Source organism: Mobula birostris, chromosome 3 (assembly GCF_030028105.1).
Source record: "Mobula birostris isolate sMobBir1 chromosome 3, sMobBir1.hap1, whole genome shotgun sequence".
Taxonomy (NCBI): domain Eukaryota; kingdom Metazoa; phylum Chordata; class Chondrichthyes; order Myliobatiformes; family Myliobatidae; genus Mobula; species Mobula birostris.
In genome coordinates, this window is record NC_092372.1 from 219,813,950 (window position 1) to 219,835,677 (window position 21,728).

The 21,728-nt window shown below is 41.9% G+C and overlaps 1 protein-coding gene and 1 long non-coding RNA gene across 9 annotated transcripts in view; one reads left to right on the forward strand and one right to left on the reverse strand.

Moving 5' to 3' along the window:
- The window catches only part of zbtb47b (zinc finger and BTB domain containing 47b), a 289,399-nt gene that overhangs the window by 72,851 nt on the left and 194,820 nt on the right, over positions 1-21,728 (reverse strand). The gene's annotated exons all lie outside the window — the stretch shown is intronic.
- Positions 1-21,728, forward strand: part of LOC140194801 (uncharacterized) — a 52,725-nt gene that overhangs the window by 17,330 nt on the left and 13,667 nt on the right. For both annotated transcript variants that reach the window (XR_011885295.1, XR_011885297.1), the window contains exon 2: positions 3,513-3,668. This is a non-coding gene — a long non-coding RNA (uncharacterized lncRNA). The remainder of the gene's footprint in view (positions 1-3,512; positions 3,669-21,728) is intronic.

The window sequence follows — 21,728 nt, forward strand, 5'->3', positions numbered from 1 at the left end:
CACCACCTGTCAGCATGATCCACACACCTACAATTCTGAGTAACAAACCACCACCATGTAAAAAAGTCCCTCCCCATTTTCCTTTTCTCCAATCACTTAAAACCATGCCTTCGTACATTGGCCACTGCCAACCTAGGAAAAAGGCGCTGGTTGTGCCCTCTATCTATGCCTCTTATCATCTTATACATGTCTATTAAGTCACCTCTTATCCTCCTTTACTCCAAAAAGAAAAGCCTAAACTCACTCAATCTATTCTCATAAAACATGCTCTCTAATCCAGGCAGCATCCTGATAAATCTCCATCGCACCCTCTCTAAAGCTTCCACATACTTCTGGCAATGAGGTGACCAGAACTCAACACAATACTCCAAGCGTGGTCTAGCCAGAGTTTTATATTTATTACCTCACAAGAAAAAAGTTGCCCCTCAGGTCTTTATTAAAGATTTCACCTCTAGCCTTAAAACTATGTCCTATAGTTTATAAACAAGAGAAAATGTACAGATGCTGGAAATCTGAGCAACACACCCAAAATGCTGGACGAACTTAGCAGACCAGGCAGCATCTATGGTAAAAAGAATAGTTGACATTTTGGGCTGTTGCTCCTATAGTTTATAATTCCCCAGCCCTGGTGAAAATGTCCTATCTATGCTCCTTATGATTTAACACATCTCTCAGTCACCTACTCCCCATGGAATAAAAATCCAGCCTGTCTAACCCCTCTTTTATAACTCAGGCTCTCAAGCCTTGGCAACATCTTTGTAAATCCTTTTCCAGTTTAATCACATGTTTCCTGTGAGACAGAAACCATTAATGAGCCACGACTACGAAAGCACACCAATGCCTCTTCTTCCTCAGGAGGTTTAAGAAAACTGGAATGTCCGTGCTGACCCTAATCAATGCACCACAGAAAAAAATCCTATCTGGATGGTTATCAGCTTGGTACAGCAGCCACTCTGCAAGAAACTACAAAGAATTGTTGCCATGGATCAGCATGTCACAGAAACCAGCCTCCCCTCTGTGGACTCTGTCTATAATTCTTGCTGCCTTAATAAAGCAGCTAACATAATCAAAGAGCCCACCCACCTGAGGCATTCCCTCTTCTCCCATCTTCCATTCTTCCACCAGGCAGAATGTACAAAGCCAGAAAGCACCAGGCTCAAGGATAGCTTCTACCCCATTGATACAAGACTATTAAATAGTTCCTTAGTATGACAAGTTGGACTCTTAACCTCGCAATTTACATCATCATGATCTTGCATCTTATTGTTTACCTGAACTGCACTTTCTCTGTAGCTGTTACACTTTATTGTTTTACTTTGTTCTACCTGATGTTGATGTTGTTGGTGATGAAACACATCAACTCCAGCCTGAGAAACATCTTGGATCCACTCAAGTTTGCCTACCAACACAGCAGATGCCATTTCATTGGCTCTTCACTCAACCTTGGAACATCCGGACAATGAAGATGCATACATCAGGAGGCTCTTCATCAACTATAGCCTCAGCATTCAACACTATCATCCCCTCAAAACTAATCAACAAGCTTCAAGACCTTGGCCTCAATACCCTTGTGCAATTGGATCCTCAAATTCCTCACTTGTAGACCCTAGTCAATTCGGATTGGCAAAAACATCTCCTCCATTATCATAAGATCATAAGGTATAGGAATAGAATTAGGCCATTCAGCCATTGAGTCTGCTCCGCCATTCCATCATGGTTGATCCTGGATCCCACTAAAACCCATACACCTGCCTCCTCGTCATATCCTTTGATGCCCTGATCAATCTTAGGAAATTAATCAACTTCCGCCTTAAATATACCCATGGACTTGGCCTCCACTGCAGTCTATGGCAGGACATTCCACAGGTTCACTATTATCTAGCTAAAAAAATTCCTCCTTACCTCTGTTCTATTTGAGGCTGTGCCCTCTAGTTCTGGATACCCCCACCATTGGAAACATCCTCTCCACATCCACTCTATCTAGTCCTTTCAACATTCAGTAAGTTTCAATTGGATCCCCCTACATTCTTCTAAATTCCAGCGAGTACAGGTCCAAAGCTGCCAAACACTCCTCATATGTTAACCCCTTCATTCCTGGAATCATTCTCGTGAACCTCTTGTAGATTCTCTACAATGACAACACATCCTTTCTGAGATATGGGGTCCAAAGTTGTTGACAATACTCCAAATGCGGATCAGCACAGGTGCACCTCAAGGTTGTGTGCTTAGCCCCCTGCTCTACTTGCTTTACACTAATGACAGTGAGACTAAGCATGGTTCCAATGCCATATTTAAGATTGCTGATGATACCACTGTCGTTGCCGTATCAAAGGTGACGATGAATCAACATATAGGAGGGAGATTGTAAATCTGGCTGAGTGGTTCCAGAACAACAACCTCTCACTCAACGTCAGCAAGACCACCTTAGGAGCTGATTATTGACTCCAGGAGGAAGGAACCAGAGATCCACGAGCCAGTCTTCATCACAGGATCAGAGGTGGAGAGGGTCAGCAACTTTAAATTTCTCAGTGTTATCATTTCAGAAGGTAGTGGATACAGCTCAGTCTATCATGAGGAAAGCCATTGAACACATCTACAAGGAGCACTGTCACAGGTAAACACCATCCATCATGAAGGACCCCCACTACTTAGGCCATGTTCTCTTCTCACTGCTGCCATCAGGAAGGTATTACAGGAGTCTCAGGACCCACACCACTGGGTTCAGAAACAGGTATTACCCCTCAACCATCAGGCTCTTGAACTAAAGGGGATAACTTCACTCAAGTTCACTTGAACTGTTCCCACAACCTATGGACTCACTTTCAAGGACTCTTCATCTTATGTTCTCCGTATTTATTGCTTATTTATTCTTATCCAAAACTCACTTCAGTGAAAACAACAATTCTATGATCTGGTCTAAATATTTCTTACTTGTCATAAATGTGTCCTCCAAGAGGACCACAATCTTGTCATGGTTTGGAGGCTTGTGTGCCCTATGACCTGGAGAGCGACGTTGGCTGGAGTCAGGGCTCTTGACCGATGCCAAACAGACCAAAGGGTAGAAGACAGAGTAAGAGTGATCCACTGGTTGGTCTTCCTGGTTCGGGGGTTCTGCTCAGGGCTGACAACCCTGACTGATAAGACAAAACTGTGATGGAAACAGCAATGAAGAACCCTACATCTGAGTGCAATGGTATTCCTGAGTCTCCAGCTGGGACTTGCACGACCGACAGTAGTGAAAACCCAGAGGAAGCCCTGAACACCTCCATAAACGAAGGACCTTCATTGCCACTTTAAACACCACCAGGGTAACAGGCAGTAAGGTAATCCTATGATTCCACTTCCCCTCTTACAGCATGTTCTGCACATCAACCACTGTTCAACAAAAACCAGCTCTCAGATCCCCCTTAAAATACCTTCCCTCTCAAATGAGTTCTATTCCCTCTTGTTTCTGATACAACTGTGACTCTGGGTCTCGGCCTGAAACGTTGACTGTCCGTTTCCCTCCATAGATGCTGCCTGACCCGTTAAGCTCCTCCAGCATTCTGAGAGAGACGCTATGACTTGAACCAACCACTGCCCTGGAAAGGAGCAGCGAATTACCATGCACCAAGCTACATAGACAGAGGTGGAGAAAATCAAGGTTACCAAGGCAATGAGCCCTACAGGTAAGATCAAGTCTTTTTAAAATTATAAAGAGTTTATACACTTCTTTTTTGTGCTCACCGTTCCCCAAACTCGAGAGCTAATACACTTAGTAGCCTCTGTATTAGTACAGAAGTGGAACCCAGCATGGGCTTCTGCTGCTGTAACGCATCTGCTTCAAGGTTCAACGTGTATTCAGAGATGCTCTTCTGCATACCACTGTTGTAATGTGTGGTAATGTGAGTTACTGACACCTTCCTGTCAGCTTGCTCCAGTCTGGCCATTTTCCTCCCAACTCTCTCATTAACAAGTCATTTTCACCCACAGAACTGCTGCTCACTGGATTTTTTTTGTTTTTCACACCAGTACTTGGAAACTCTAGACACTGTTGTGCATGAAAATCCCAGGAGATCAATAGGTGCTTAGATACTCAAGCCACCCCATCTGGCACCAATATTCACTCCACTGTCAAAAGCCGCTTAGATCAGATTTCTTCTCCATTCTGATGTTTGGTCTGAACAACAACTGAACCTCTTGACCATGTTTGCATGCTTTTATGCATTGAACTGTTGCCAGATGATTGGCTGATTAATGAGTAGTAAGGTGTACCTAAAAAAGTGGCCATTGAGTGTATAACAACTGATCTTTGCAAAGTACCACAACCAGTTGTAATCACTTTTTCCATGCTTTTATCTGTTTTCTTTGCCACTCAACCTCAACTTTTTAAACCAGTTCACTGTACTATTTAGGTAGAGCTTTTTCTATACATTTGAATGTTTATAGCCTTGATCTAATTGCAAAATGCTGCAATGTCTCCCACTCATCAGCCCTGTCACAGATGAAAAAGGAACACTTCTGCCCTGCCAGTTACAATACTTGTGTGAGCTTAACCAATGTGAAGGAAAAATAAATTAGTTATCAAATACCTCTTTGAACAATATGCATCCATTACACAAGGAAACCACTTCACCCACATTACAGAGCCCGAAGTGGAGCTAAAGGCATTACTTAGCTTCACGGTGAACTAAAAAGGTTCTTTGATTCATAGAACAGTACAGCACAGTACCTGCACATGATGTATTGACTTTTTAACCTACTTTGAAATCAATCTAACCCTTCCCTCCCAACAGCCCTCCATTTTTCTATCATCCATATGCCCATCTAAGAGTTAAATGTCCCTAATTAATCTACCTCCACCACCATCCTTGGGCAGGGATCCAAGCATCCACCACTCTTTATGTAAAAAGCTTACCTCTGATATTCCCCCCCCCCCCGCCATATTTTCCTTGAATCACCCTAAAACTATGCCCGAGTTAAGGTGACTGACTATCCATTCCCCTCCACAGAGGCTGCCTGACACGCTGAATTCCTCCGGCATTTTGTGTGTGTTGCTTCAGATTTCCAGCAGCTGCAGTTTCTCTTCTGCCTTTGTCTGTTACAGAGGGGGAGCGTGTGGGGTCTTTGAGCAGGTTCAGTTATGCCCCCTGATTCAAGTCTGACAGATGTATTGAATTTATTCAAAGGAGAATCTGAATGAATCAAGAAATCATTGAGGGACGGCGCCATGGCACAGTAATCACTGATTGGTGTTCGATTCCCATCCCTGCCTGTAAGTTTGCATGTTCTCCTCATCACCACGTGGGCTTCCTCCACATTCCAAAGACACACGGTTAGGGTTAGTGAGCTGTGGGCTTGCTGTGCTGGCAGCGAAGCGTGGTGACACTTGTGGGCAGCCCTCAGATTGTGTTGGACGTATCTCACTCTATGTTTTGCTGTACATGTGACACTATATCCCTGTCCAGTTTGCGAAATCCTGAATTATGTGCAATCATAGATTAAACGGTAACTGATAACCGTTTCGTTAATTATAGTCATACAACATGGAGACTGGCAACAAATGAAACCGTGAGTCTTACTTCTGAAGCCCAGATCATCGGTTGAGTAATGGCTACCCACCAGGAACACATCATTACTTTGTGTGCACAACCTGGCAGCTTCTTTTTACAAGTACATCAGCAGAAGTCTGAAGTAATTATCTTTCAACAAAAAAAGTGACAGGCTTCTTTGCCTGTGGGTTTTCTGTTCTGTCTCATTTGTGAAGATCTTTATTATACCCCACAGCACAGACTTTACGCCCATTCATCATGGCTGGCTTTCTGAATCAATGCACAGTATTTATTAATACTTTCAGTGAGACAAACAACACAGCACTGAATGAGGAGGTTAACGATTTTATTTTTCAATCAATACCGATCAGATTTGAGTCCTTGACCCTGCTGCAGATGTATGGGACATCACAGCGGTACAGACAAAGGATAAAGCACCAGAGGTTCTGCGAGGTCGTGGTCATCTTACTGAACTAGTAACCTCAATACCCAGATAACAACATGGAACTGAGAATGCAAATCGCTGCCACCTCTGAGATATAACTCATCAGTAATGGCAATTGTAATTGCTGTAAAAAAAAATTAATGTGTTCCCTTCCTCCATCCTGCCCAAACCAGATTCCAACTCATGGCAGTAAGACAGACTGGTGGGTGGCATGGCAATGTAATCGATTTACAGCGGCAGCAATCACCGGTTGGAATTCGATTTCTGCCACTGTGCGTAAGGAGTTTTTACATTCTCCCCGTGTCTGCATGGGTTTGCCGAGTGCTCCGGTCTTCTCCCACGTTCTAAAGATGTACAGGTTAGGGTTAGTAAGTGGTGGGCATGTAATGTTGGCACCAGATGAATGTTTGCAGTTGCGGCTAACCTCAACACAATCCCCATACTGTGTTGGTCATTGACACAAAGACAGCGCAGTTCAATGGATAAACAAGTGACAAATAAAACTAATCTTTAAATCGTTAAATGTCCAGGAAAATATGCCAACAAGGCAGCAAAGCAACATCCTCTCGAGACAATGAACAACATCCCAATGCTGCCCAGAATACACACATGAATAAACTAAATCCACTCAAGTAGTGATGACTGAGTAACTTCTCTGTGGTGGTACTGCAAGTGAACTCTGCTTAGTTCAAAGTGCATTAAAGGATCTACACGGTTCTAAGGGTAAAATCCCAAAGATGCACAATGCTTTGAGAGAAAACTTCTCTTTACCCCAGTCCTGAGGTTGTCACTCACTTACCAAGACTACAATTTCCGAACATAGACTCTACAACTCAATACACACTCTGTAGTCATTTCATTAGATACACCTGAACATTACTGCATACATCCAATTGGCCAATCATGTGGCAGTGACTCAATGCATAAAAGCATACAGGCATGGTGAAGAGGTTCAGTTGTTGTTCAGACCAAACATGCAGAATGGGGAAGAAATGTGATCCAAGTGATTTTGACTGTGGAATGATTGCTGGTGCCAGACTGGGTGGTTTGAGTAGTTCAGAAACTGCTGAACCTTTAGGATTTTTACACACAGCTGTCTCCAGAGTTTACAGAGAATGATGCATAAAACAATAAAAAAAAATCCAGTGAATAGTAATTCTGTGGGCAAAAATGCCTTGCTAATGAGAAAGATCAGGGGAGAATGGCCAGGTTGGTTTAAGGTGACAGAAAGGACAGTAACTCAAATAACCACATGTTACAACAGTGGTGTGTAGAAGAGCATTGCTGAATGCATGGTTAATGGATCAAAGAAGTGGTAGAAGTGGGTGAAATACAATGTTTGGAAAGGTTCATGGATAGGTTTAGAGGGATATGGGCCAAAGGGCCTGTTTCTGTGCTGTGTGAATCTCTGGCTCTAGCCCTGTTGAGCTGTAATCCTTTGGACATGTACCTACACCAACCTTTCCTTTGAACTACCTCAACCCAGGAATAATAGCCCCTTTTCCTATGCCATCACTCAGGCCATATTTCCTTGCTCTGACACCATTTGTAATTGATGATTATCTTTCGAGACTTGGCATATTCCTTAACCTGTGCCTGCAGCTCCTCACCTCTCATTCTTCCTCTAATATTGGCACTGATATGATCTATGACTTCCAGGTGTAAACCATCTCCCTCAAAGTTTTCTGCATCCACTCAGTGACTTCTTTGATTATAGCACCAGAAACCATATCCACTATAATTTCTATATCTATTTTAAGAAGCAAAGAAGGGAATACAAGAAGCAAAGAAGGGAATACTCACCAATCACTGATCTACAAGACAATAAGACATGGGAGCAGAATTAAGACATTCAGCCATCAAGTCTGCTCCGCTATTCGACCAAGGCTGATTTAATTTCCCTCTCAATCCCACTCTCTTGCCTTCTCCCAGTAATCTTTAATGCCCTTGTTAATCAAGAACCTATCAACTTTCACATTAAATATACCCAATGACTTGGACTGCTGTCTGTGGTAATGAATTCCACAGATTCACCACCCTCTGAACTCTGTCCTAAAAAGACGTCCCTTTATCCTGAGGCTGTGCCCTCTGGTTCACGACTCTCCCAATATTAGGATATTGGGGTCACTCTATCTAGGTCATTCACTACTCGGTAGACCTCCTCGTTCTTCTAAAGTCTGGCGAGTAAGCCCAGAACCATCAAATGTTCCTCATATGTTAACACTTTCATTCCCGGGATAACTTCGTAAACCACCTCTCCAATGCCAGAACATGCTTTCTTATCTAAGGGTACCAAAACTGCTCACCATACTCCCAGGGTGGTCTGACCTGTGCCTTATAAAGCCCTAACATTACAGCCTTGCTTTTATATTCTAGTACTTTCAAAATGAATACTAACATTGCATTTGCCTTCCTCACCCTGACCTAACCTGCAAAGTAACCTCTAGGAAATCCTGCATGAGGACTCCCAAGTCCTTTACACGTGTGATTTCTGAATTTGCTTCTCATTAGAGAAACTATTCTTTTTTATTCCTTTTACCAAAGTGCATGACCATACACTTCCCTACACTGTATTCCATCTTCTATTTCTTCGCTCATTCTCCTAATCTAAGTCCTTTTGCAGGCTCCCTGCAGTTACAATACCACTTGCGCCTCCAACTATATTAGTGTTGTCTGTAAACTTGGCCACAAAGCCATCAATTCCATCATCCTGATATTAGTGGACGCAACACCGACTCCTATGGAACACCACAAATCACTGGTAGCTGACCAGAAAAAGCCCCCTTTATTCCCCGCCCCCCTTGCCTTCTGCCAGTCAGCCAAACTCAAATAATCAGACATTACAACAGTGGTGTGTAGAAGGGCATTGTTGAGTGCACATCGAACCTTGAAGTGGGTGGGCTTCAGCAGCTGAACACCAAACAGGGTTCCACTTCAGTATCTAATAAAGCTTTCAGCGAATTCTGGTGCAACTACAATGCCTATAAAAAGTATTTGCCCTCCTTGGAAGCTTTCATGTTTTATTGTTTTACAACATTGAATTACAGTGGATTTCATTTGGCTTTTTTGATACTGATCAATGGAAAAAGACTCTTTCCTGTCAAAGTGAAAACAGATCTCTACAAAGTGATCTAAATTAATTACAAATATAAAACACAAAATAATCGATTGCTTAAGTATTTACTCCCTTTAATATGACACACCAAATCATCACTGGTGCAGCTAACTGGTTTCAGAAATCACATAAATGGAGATCACTGTGTGCAGTCAAGGTGTTTCAACTGATTGTAGTAAAACTACACCTGTGTCTGGAAGGTCCAACTGCTGGTGAGTCAGTATCCTGGCAAAAACTACACCATGAAGACAAAAGAACACGCCAAGCAACTCCGTGAAAAGGTTATTGGAAAGCACAAGTCAGGAGATGGATACAAGAACATTTCCAAGCCACCGAATACCCCTTGGAATACAGTTAAGTCAGAAGGAATATAGCACAGCTGTGAATCTGCCCAGAGCAGGCTGTCCTCAAAAACTGAGTGACCGTGCAAGAAGGGGACTAGCGAGGGAGGCCTCCAAGAGACCTATGACAACTCCGGAGGAGTTACAAGCTTCAGTGGCTGAGAAGGGAGAGGCTGTGTATACAATAACTGTTGCCCGGGTACTTCACCAGTCACAGCATCACGGGAGAGTGGCAAAGAGAAAGCCACTGTTGAAAAAAACTCAAATGAAATCTCAGCTCGAGTTTGCCAGAAGGCATGTGGAGACTTGAAGTCAGCTAGAAGAAGTTTCTATGGTCTGATAGCCATCAGGCTATATGCTACGTTTGGCGCAAGTTAAACACCATATATCATCAAAAACACACCATCCCTACCGTGAAGCATGGTGGTGGCTGCATCATGCTGTGGGGATGCTTCACTGCAGCAGGACCTGGAAGGCTTGTGAAAGTAGAGGGTAAAATGAATGCAGCAAAATACAAGGAAATCCTGGAGCAATACCTGATGCAGCCTGCAAGAAAACTGCGACTTGGGAGAAGAATTATTTTTCAGCAAGACAATAACTCCAAGCATAAAGGCAAAGCTATACAGGAATGGCTTAAAAACAACAAAGTTAATGTCCTGGAGTGGCCAAGTTGGAGTCCAGACCTCAATCCAATTGAGAATTTGTGACTGGACTTGAAAAGAGCTGTTCACTCATGATCTCCATGCAATCTGTCTGAGCTTGAGCAGTTTTATAGAGAAGAATGGGGAAAAATTACAGTGTCCAGATTGCAAAGCTGATAAAGACCTATCCACACAGACTCAAAGCTGTAATTGCTGCCAAAGTTGCATCTATTAAATACTGACTTGAAAGGGGTGAGTAATTATGCATTCAATTATTTTGTTTAATAATTGTAATAAATTGAGACTAATTTGCAGAAATTTGTTTTCACTTTGACATGAAAAAGTCTTTTCTGTTGATCAGTGTCAAAAAAGCTAAATTAACTTCACTGTGATTCAATGTTGCAAAACTTCTGCGGGGGGGGGGGGGTGATACAAACAAGAGAAAATCTGCAGGTGCTGGAAGTCCGTGCAACACACACAAAATGCTGGAGAAACTCAAAAGGTCAGGCAGCATCTATGGAAAAAAAGTACAGTTGATGTTTCAGCCCAAAACGTTGACTCTAATTTTTTCCGGGGAGGGGGGTAATACTTTGTAGGCATTGTTAAACATGCCTCTCAATCCATTAAATACCGTGTCCTACTCAAGGTCTTCTCTGAGGATGCCCCCCCACCCAAGGGAACAATCTTCGCACCTTCAATGCACTGACTCCAAGTACCTTCTTTGTTTGAGGATATGGCCCAGTCCATGATAGGTAAAGCCCCCACCACCACTAAGCACAAGCAGTGTGTTGCAGGAAAGCAGCATCTCAACCATCAGGGGCTCCTGAGCCAGTGGGAAGTGGGAATAACTTCACTTGCCCCATCACTGAACTGACCCCACAACATATGGACTCACTGTCAAGGGCTCTTCATCTCACGTTCTTGATATTTATTGCTTAGTATTATTGTTTTTCTTTTGTTTTTGCACCGTTTATTGTCTTCTCCACACCGGTTATTTGTCCGTCCTGTTGGGTGTGGTCTTTCATTGATCCTATTTTGTTTCTTGGATTTGCTGTGTATCCCCGCAAGAAAACATATCTCAGGGTCATATATGGTGACATATACGTACTTTGATAACTAACTTATTTTGAAGTTTAGTAGAGCTGTAACAACAGAGGAACAACCCAGGATAAGAATTCAAATTTCTTCACCCTAAGTACTGAGGATCAGAAATTACAAAAGCCATCTTTTTCTGCAGAACATTTAAAATATAAAAGTCTTGTACCACTTGCCCTGTTCTTGACCACTGAACTATAGAGTGTTTGCACCAGCCCTGATCTTACCAGACTACCAGGTGCAGTACCACACACACTCCATAGGTGGAGTATTGGGTTTATATACAATGTTTGCGATGACCACAGCATTTAGCCACAACACAACTATGAGAGCAGTCCTTCAATGCTCTATATAGTTAACAGAATTAAAGAATAGATGACAAAATGTAGTTGCTTTGTCTTTGGTTATAAAAATAATTAATAATACTCATAATTTTGTTATATTTCAATAATTCTCAATCAGAAATATTGCAAACATCTATATATCAAATTCAAAATCCCACAGTTAAAGTTAACTTGTGTTGATTAAAGTGCCATTACAATTGGCTTTACTCTTTACCTTTCTCCTTGTGCAAGGACTTTGGTAGCTATTCAAGATTACATTGCATTCCTTTCCACGAGGCTCAGTGCTGGGACCTCAGTTGTTTACAATATATATTAATGACTTGGATGAGGGAATTAAATGCAGCATCTCCAAGTTTGCCGATGACACGAAGCTGGGGGGGGCAGTGTTAGCTGTGAGGAGGATGCTAAGAGGATGCAGGGTGACTTGGATAGGTTGGGTGAGTGGGCAAATTCATGGCAGATGCAATTTAATGTGGATAAATGTGAAGTTATCCACTTTGGTGGCAAAAATAGGAAAACAGATTATTATCTGAATGGTGGCCGATTAGGAAAAGGGGAGGTGCAACGTGACCTGGGTGTCATTATACACCAGTCATTGAAAGTGGGCATGCAGGTACAGCAGGCGGTGAAAAAGGCGAATGGTATGCTGGCATTTATAGCGAGAGGATTTGAGTACAGGAGCAGGGAGGTACTACTGCAGTTGTACAAGGCCTTGGTGAGATCACACCTGGAGTATTGTGTGCAGTTTTGGTCCCCTAATCTGAGGAAAGACATCCTTGCCATAGAGGGAGTACAAAGAAGGTTCACCAGATTGATTCCTGGGATGGCAGGACTTTCATATGAAGAAAGACTGGATGAACTGGGCTTGTACTCGTTGGAATTTAGAAGATTGAGGGGGGATCTGATTGAAACGTATAAGATCCTAAAGGAATTGGACAGGCTAGATACAGGAAGATTGTTCCCGATGTAGGGGAAGTCCAGAACGAGGGGCCGCAGTTTGAGGATAGAGGGGAAGCCTTTTAGGACCGAGATTAGGAAAAACTTCTTCACACAGAGAGTGGTGAATCTGTGGAATTCTCTGCCACAGGAAGCAGTTGAGGCCAGTTCATTGGCTATATTTAAGAGGGAGTTGGCTACGGGGGTCAGGGGGTATGGAGAGAAGGCTGGGGCGGGGTTCTGAGTTGGATGATCAGCCATGATCATAATAAATGGCGGTGCAGGCTCGAAGGGCCAAATGGCCTACTCCTGCACCTATTTTCTATGTTTTCTATGTTTTCTCTGAAATAGAACATAGAACACTAAAGTACAGTACAGGCTCTTTGGCCCACAATGTTGTGTCAACCTTTTAATCTACTCTAAGATCAATATAACCCTTCCCTGCCACATAGTCCCCCATTTTTCTATCGTCCATGGTGCCTATCTATGAGTTTCTCAGATGCCCTGAACGTATCTGCCTCTACCACCACCCCTGGCAGGGTTTTCCACTCATTCACCAGTCTCTGTGTAAAAGAAAACCTTCTCCTGACATCCCCCCACACTTCACTTTCCTCCAATCACCTTAAAATTATGCCTCCTGGTATTAGCGATTTCTGCCTGGGAAAAAGTCTCCGGTTGTCCATTCAATCTACGCCTCATCATCTGTAATCATAGCAGTGATTTTGCTTCCCAAGTGTTCACGTGGGTAGAAACATCAAACCTTGGTTCCGACCGAAGAAACGAGTGAGAAAGTTTTAAGAATACAGAGCTACTCTTTGAGAGGAATGCTGGGTTGCAAGAGAATTGGAGAATAACCCAAGTGTATGGTTTCCAGTTGGTGCCATGATTTACTTGCTGATAAACTGAGGTTTCCTCATTAATGCAAATGATTACAGGATTACTGACTTCACTAGCTAATGCACTAGTACTTTTAACTCTAATGCTTATGATCAGAAACCATAACTTGGGCACAAATGGGTCCATTTCATAAGATCAGTTAGCAATGCATCCTGTTAAAGAACCCAGGAGCTTTTCAGGAGCCTGTCAGAATAAAAGGTAACGATAAACAAGTGTAGGGAACCCTGGTTTTCAAGAGATATTGAGGCCCTGGTTTAGGGAAAAAAAAAGAGGTGCATAGCAGGTATAGGCAAGTAGGAACATGGGGTGCTTATGGAGCACAAGAAATGTAAGAAAACACTTAAGAAATCAGGAGAGCTAAGAGAAGGCATAAGGTTGCCCTGGCAGACAAGGTGAAGGAGAATTCTAAGGGACTCTACAGGAATGTTAAGAGCAAAGGGATTGCAAGGGACAAAATTTGTCCTTTGCAAGAACAGGATGGTACTCCATGTGAGGAAGACTATCAAGGCTTGCAGAGGGATCTGCCATCAGCTGGAAAAATGGGCTGAAAAATGGCAGATGGAATTTAATGCAGGCAAGTGTGAGGTTTTGTACTTCGGTAGAATCAACCAGGGTAGGTCTTACACAGTGAATGGTAGGGCACTGAGGAGTGTGATAGAACAAATGGATCTGGGAATGCAGGTCCATAATTCATTGAAAGTGGTGTCACAGGTAGATAGGGTCATAAAGAAAACTTTTGGAACACTGGCCTTCATAAATCAAAGTATTGAGTGCAGGAGATGGGATGTTATGTTGAAGTTGTCTTAGACGCTGGGGAGGCCTGATTTGGAGTATTGTGTGCAGTTTTGGTCACCTATGTACAGGAAAGATGTAAGCAAGGCTGAAAGAGTACAAGAGAAAATTTACAAGGATGTTACTGGGTCTGTAGGGTCTGAGTTATAAGGAAATACTGAATAGGTTAGGACTGTATCCTTTAGAATGTATAAGACTGAGAGGAGATTTCATAGAGGTATACAAAATTGAGGGGTATAGATTGAGTAAATGCAAGCAGGCTTTTTCCACTGAGATTGGGTGGGACTACAACCAGAGGTCATAGCTTAAGGGTGAAAGGTGAGGTTTAAGGGGAACATGAGGGGAAACCTCTTCACTCAGAGGGTTATGAGAGTATGGAATAAGCTGCCGGCAGAAGTAGTCCATGAGAGCTCGATTTCAACGTTAAAGAGAAGTTTGGAAAGGTGCATGGACAGTAGGGATATGGAGGGCTCTGGTCCCGGTGCAGGTCGATGGGAGCAGGCAGTTTAAATAGTTTTGGCATTGACTGGAAGGGCCAAATGGCCTGTTTCTGCATGGTACATCTATATGACTCTATTAAAATTCAAATACAAGTGCACATTAATACAAAAAAGCCCAAGATGTACCACAACATAAAGAGTTACTGGCCTCAAGCCATCAAACTGATCAGCACCTCCACCCATTAACTCACACCACCACCGCTGCATACAGTACTATGCAAAAGTCTTGGGTACTGTATAGCTAGGGTACCCAAGACTTTTGCATAGTACTATTATTTGTCAACATGGAGTGGAGAGCAAGTTCGTAAATCTGGCAGCAGCAAAGGATGTTGGGAATGGTGAGGGTGGAGTGCTGTGGGAGGGGTGTGGGACAGGTGGCAGGGACAGGAGTGTAGCACGGGTGCAGACACACCCAGCCCTGAGACACTAGGCAAGGTCATTTGATTCCAAACAATTGACTTATTGATCATTACAGAATGTCTCTCTGGTGCTTCGCACTCCTTCCCCTCTCCCCTCTCTTTTCCCAACCATGATTCCTCTCTTTTTGCCCCCTTCCCACTCTCAGTCCACAATAAAGACCCATATCAGAATCAGGTTTAACAATACTCACATGTCATGAAATTTGTTTTCCTATTTGAAGCCGCAGTACAGTGCAATACATAAAATTACTGCAGTACTGTGCAAACGTCTTGGGCACCCAAGCTGTATGTGTGTGCCCGAGACTTCTGCACAGTACTCTACACATCACTTACTGTCACTTTATGCACGTACAATCAGCTTATGTATACAAGTTACCTGTACATTGTGTTTTCTAGGATTGCTTTCATATTTATATTTATTTTGTTTATTTTTAAATTGTGTTCTTTATATTTAGTGATTTTTTTAAAGCTGCATTAGATCTGAAGAATGACAATAAACAATCTTAAATCTAGATTTATGCCGTACAGTAGGGGACTTTAGTCTCGCCAGCTCTGGGCAAAACAACCAAAGCAGGGAGCTGTACAGAACACCACTGGGATATACAGTAGGTTTTCATGTGGAAAGGAAACAGCAATGTTTAGTCCCTAGTCATGTCAGATTTGGCAAGGGTAATATTTCCCATTTAAACGGCAATGTTTAATCCCTGACTGTGGGGTTGCAATACAATATAGACAGGGCAAAACTATTTCAGCCTATTAATTTCAAAGTTCAAAGTACATGTATGTCACCATATACAACCCTGAGGTTCATTTTCTTACGGGCATACTCAGTAAATCTAATGACCATAATAGAATCAATGAAAGACTACACCAACTGGGCATACAAATTGGTTATTGGGCCTGTGCCAGGACAGTCCAAAACTGATCTCTCCTCATTATCCCTGCAGCTTTCCTCTTGCAAATGGTTTGTGTTTTTACTCACAAGTGGCTTTATTTTTCCTAATAACTCTTGACAATAATCAATACTCAACTCACTGAAATGTGTGGTAACTCACTCCGACGAAGACCAAGATGCACCAAAGTCAAAGTAAGTTTTTTTTAATAGAAGTACATACATGTCACTATATACCTTGCGATTAATTTTCTTGCAGGCATTTACAGCAAAATAAATAAATACAATAGAACTTATGAAAAACTATACATAAAGGCTGCCAATGTACAAAAGAAAACAAATTGTGCAAATAAAAAATATATACAGTGGATTCCTGCTAATTGAGTCATCAGTTAATTGGGGTAGTCGCTTACTTGGAAAACACTTGAAAGAACAAAAACTAATTGAGAAAATAGCTGGGATTTCCTTCATTTATTCAGGACACTATGCCTTTTAATTGGGACAGGAGACTGTTGCCGAAGAGTTTCTAACTAGCGTTAGATTCATGCACTCGTATAGCTGTTAGACACTAAACCTTGCTTCGGGCAAACTGCTTTCAAATAGCACGAGTTGCCTGTGCTTGTGTTAAAAAAGCAACAATATTTGTCACTATTAGTTGACAAGAAACAAGCAGTGAGACCAGAATTGTTCTGCTCTCTGCATTTTCAAGCATTCAGACTTGGGAGATGCTAGAAATAGCCTGGGGTGAAAATGAAATGATTTTGCCACTTTAACAAGTTGGGAACTATGATGAATTCGAAGATATCGACAATCATTTTGAATGCTACAATGAAAATGAAGATATGGACAATGCAATCATCGGTAGCACTGTATGAAGGTAGTCCATTATTTGCACTAGGTATCTGCGTTGATTTTGTCCATTTACAGTGTACAGCAGCGAATGAACACTGGATTAATTCTTAGAAACTATTAGGAACTAATAGTTCTAGTTCAAGTTTATTGACATCTGATTGTACATATATACAAATCAAATCAAACAAAACAATGTTCCTCTGGACCACTGTGCATCCACACAACATACATCTCACACAGCACAAAAACCAAAAATAGTACATTAAAAATCAGTAAGTAAAATCCAATTTAAAATGCATGTGATAAAGACAGGAACAGCATGGCAAAGACCGCGACAGTTTGGCACAAGCAGTGTCTCAGGAGTTGCCAGTTCGTGTGCTGTTAAAAAATATAAATACACTCATCATACAATCACTTAGAGCTATAGTTTTAAAAGAAGTGATTAAGGATTATAATTCCATTATTGTAAATGCTCACATTCCCCCCCTCCTTTATTTTTTATATTTTGTAAACAAAAGTACAGAATACAGAGCAGTCAGAGTTGTAAACACCTAAGCATAGCACAGGCGAATATTACTGTAAACAACTCGCTGTCCGAGTGACGAAACCTCAGTGGTGGCAGGGTATTCATTGCACAGTTAGTACAGTTTTATAGTAGCGTAGTAGTATTGGTAGTGTTCTAACTTGTTCTGTATTTCATTCAAATATATAATTTGTTGCTCAAACAGTAGTGTGCTCTTTTTAACTATTTCCATGAAATTTTGGCTAATTGGGTCAGCCACTTAACTGGGCCAAAATGTATTTGTGTACATTTCTAATTAACTGGAATCCACTGTATAAATAAATAAAAAGACCTAGGAACTGAATTAGACCAGTCTATTGATACTGTTCCGCCATTCCATTATGGTTGATTTATTATCCCGCTCAACTCCATTCTCCTGCCTTCTTCCCTAACCTGAGAACAAGTTGTAGAGTCCTTGAAAGTGAGCTGTAGGTTCAGCAGAACAAAGAACCAGTTCAATAGTACAAAGAGAAGCCACTGGAACATGGAATCCACCCATTTGTATGAAAATATTAACTTTGAACCAGACTGCATAGAAGTATCTCTAACAACAGAAACGTTGATCACTTCACCAACTTCTCAATCTTTCGATGGGCATGCTCAACTACTCTGATCGCCCTTTTTATAAATTTGTTCCAAATTTTTTTAATTTACTGGTATTGGATGTCTTTCTCACAAGCAATGAATCTTGAAAATTATTTTCAGTTCATTTGTATTTTGGAAGAGTACAACTATATAAACATTACTCTCAAAATTTACAAAAGTTAGTAATAGTGCAGGGTAATAGATAAGCAGGTTTTTATTTAAAAAGAGAGATCATCTCTGGATTGCCAACATTGCTAAATGAAACAACTATGAGTGCTCTTCCTTATTTGGCGTCTTAAATAACCGCAGTAGAATGTGGGAGAATCTGTCATTAATAAATCCTGTAAGTTCAGAGAAAAAAATTCTACTCAAGAGTGTAAGCAGAATTTGGGACTTGCCATCACAGGGAAAAAGCTGAAGTTAATAAAAGTGGGTGGTAGGCCAGAAAAGGTTTTCACTGTTCCTCAGTACACGTGACAATAATAAATGAATTTACTAAGTGCATTTAAGAGACGGCAGCAGAAACAAAGATAAACTGATGGGATAAGATAAAGATGCTTATATGGAGTATAAACACAGGTCTGACCAACTGGATCAAATGGCCTTACAATGTCATGTTCTGAGGCCTCCATTGGCCAGGATCAACCATAAATAGTGCACCCTAGCTGCCCATATATGCAAGCCAGGGCAGTATGATATGGAGAAAAAGCTGTTGCCAATCATTAGGGTCTCCTCTCCATGCAGCTGGTGAATTCAAAGGCATGGCAAAGACCGCGACAGTTTGACACGAGCAGTGTCGCAGGAGTTGCCAGTTAGTGTGCTGTTAAAAAATATAAATACACTCATCATACAACCACTTAGAGCTATAGTTTTAAAAAAAGCAATTAGGGATTATAATTCCATTATTGTAAATGCTCACATTTCCCACATTCCCCCCCCCCTTTATTTTTATATTTTGTAAACAAAAGTACAGAATACAGAGCAGTCAGAGTTGTAAAGCATGGCTCTTTGGACCATACAAGTCAATGTTAATCTCCACAGCTGGACAAAAAGTTATCTTGCAAAGCTCAGCCTATCATAGTTTTAAAATTAAACACTTAATCAAGAATGGAGTCTTGAGACTTTCTACTACATATACGTGGTGGAGGGAGTACATTCAGATTGGAGGGTTGTGACTAGTGGTGTCCCACGAGGATCTGTTCTGGGACCTCTACTTTTCGTGATTTTTATTAACAACCTGGATGTGGAGGTAGAAGGGTGGGTTGGCAAGTTTGCAGATGACACAAAGGTTGGTAGTGTTGTGGATAGTGTAGAGGATTGTCAAAGATTGCAGAGAGACATTGATAGGATGCAGAAGTGGGCTGAGAAGTGGCAGATGCAGTTCAACCTGGAGAAGTGTGAGGTGGTACACTTTGGAAGGACAAACTCCAAGGCAGAGTACTAAGTAAATGGCAGGATACTTGGTAGTGTGGAGGAGCAGAGGGATCTCGGGGTACATGTCCACAGATCCCTGAAAGTTGCCTCAAAGGTGGATAGGGTAGTTGAAAGCTTATGGGGTGTTAGCTTTCATAAGTCGAGGGATAGAGATTAAGAGTCGCGATGTAATGATGCAGCTCTATAAAACTCTGGTTAGGCCACACTTGGAGTACTGTGTCCAGTTCTGGTCACCTCACTATAGGAAGGATGTGGAAGCATTGGAAAGGGTACAGAGGAGATTTACCAGGATGCTGCCTGGTTTAGAAAGTATGCATTATGATCAGAGATTAAGGGAGCTAGGGCTTTACTCTCTGGAGAGGAGGAGGATAAGAGGAGACATGATAGAGGTGTACAAGATATTAAGAGGAATAGATAGAGTGGACAGCCAACGCCTCTTCCTCAGGGCACCACTGCTCAATACAAGAGGACATGGCTTTAAGGTAGGGGGTGGGAAGTTTCAAGGGGGATATTAAAGGAAGGTTTTTTACTCAGAGAGTGGTTGGTGTGTGGAATGCACTGCCTGAGTCAGTGGTGGAGGCAGATACACTAGTGAAGTTTAAGACACTACTAGATAGGTATATGGAGGAATTTAAGGTGGGGGGTTATATGGGAGGCAAGGTTTAAGGGTCGGCACAATATTGTGGGACGAAGGGCCTGTACTGTGCTGTACTGTTCTATGTTCTATATTTCTGATTACATAAAAGCAGTGGTGCTTTCTAGCAAACCGTGCAGCCTCCTGTTACAGAAGAAATAAAAATAAAAATATGAAGGCAACATAGAATAATTTAAGAAACTGGGGCAAAAGAGTGAAGAATTGTTTCTTTCAGACTATCAATCCAAGTCTCAGTTCACAAATTTCTGCAGAACAATATCTGGAGGAAAAAAAAGTGTACTGAACTACAATTGTTTCAAACAACAAGCCTGCCTCCACAGACAACTGTCCCAAACAGCCTTACTCAATTCTGAAGGACTGCTGCCACAAAGCCTCTGAAATGCCATGCTTTGCTCTGTTTTTGAAGGCCAGTTGAGAGTTTATTTCCTCTACAAAGGTGTGTCACCTTTCACGTGCCAACTCTAGATGCTAACCTGGCTTTGTAAGCTGAATGTTGCGAGGGAAACATGGGTTGCCCATGTCTGAATGAGTAAATGGATGGAGCCATTTAGACTTCTAACCTTCTGAAGCAAATGTATCTAAAGCAGCAGCAGGAACAGTGCAAAACAGCATAAAACATTCAGCCAAATATAAACTGCACAAGATGAAAATTTGCACAATATGATATAAACTGTTAGTATTAAAATATACTAAATTATCCCGATAAAGATAGTGGTGGCTTCCTGCCTACAGCACTAGAAGTACTTGTGGAGAAAAGTACCAATGTTAGCCATTGCCACATCAATTGTAGATTGGACAGTAGTCCCACACTGGGGTCTGGTTCCTTTACTTCCAGTAGAAGAGCGGACTCTTTATTGGACAGCTTCCTTTCACTAGCCATCACTGGCAATACTTGACTGCAAAGCCAAGGTATGTTAACAAAGACATTTAGGCCGAATGGCCAAGAGCTTTGCTTGTGTCTTATGGTCTAACAATAACCAGTGTTCATTGCCATTTGAAGTACTTTAATGAGGAAGACAGGACACATACCATTGCAAAAGGATGTATGCTGGGGCCCAAACTACTGCACAGCGCTCACTAATGTTTTGGATGATGGTTTAAAAAAAGCACGTATCCAGGTTTGCCAAGGACTCAAAGACAGAGATACATCAGTTACTTAATTGTTAACTTTGCTACCTGATTCATTGCACCGTGCATTTCAGATTTATAGCTTTTGCTATACTTTGCTTTTAGGAAAAAATGGACAAGTAGCTTGATATACAAGAGATTCTGCAGATGCTGGAAATTTTAAGGTAAACAGACAGCACCTCTGGAGGGGAATAAACAGTCGATGTTTCAGGCCGAAACCCTTCATCAGCACTAGAAAGGGGGCAGAAACTAGATTAAGACCATAAGATATGGGAACAGAATTAGTCCATTTGGCCCAGAGTTTGCTCTGCCATTTCATCATGGCTGATCCATTTTCCCCCTCAACCCCAATCTCCTGCCCTCTCCCCGTATCCCTTAATTCCATGACTAATCAAGAATCCATCAACCTCTGCTTTAAATACATTTAAAGACTTGGCCTCCACAGCTGCCTGTGGTAACGAATTCCACAGATTCGCCACTCTCTGGCTAAAGAATTTCCTCCTCATCTCCGTTCTAAAAGGACGCTCCTCTGTCTAAGGCTGTTTCGCTGGATGTGGAGAGGAT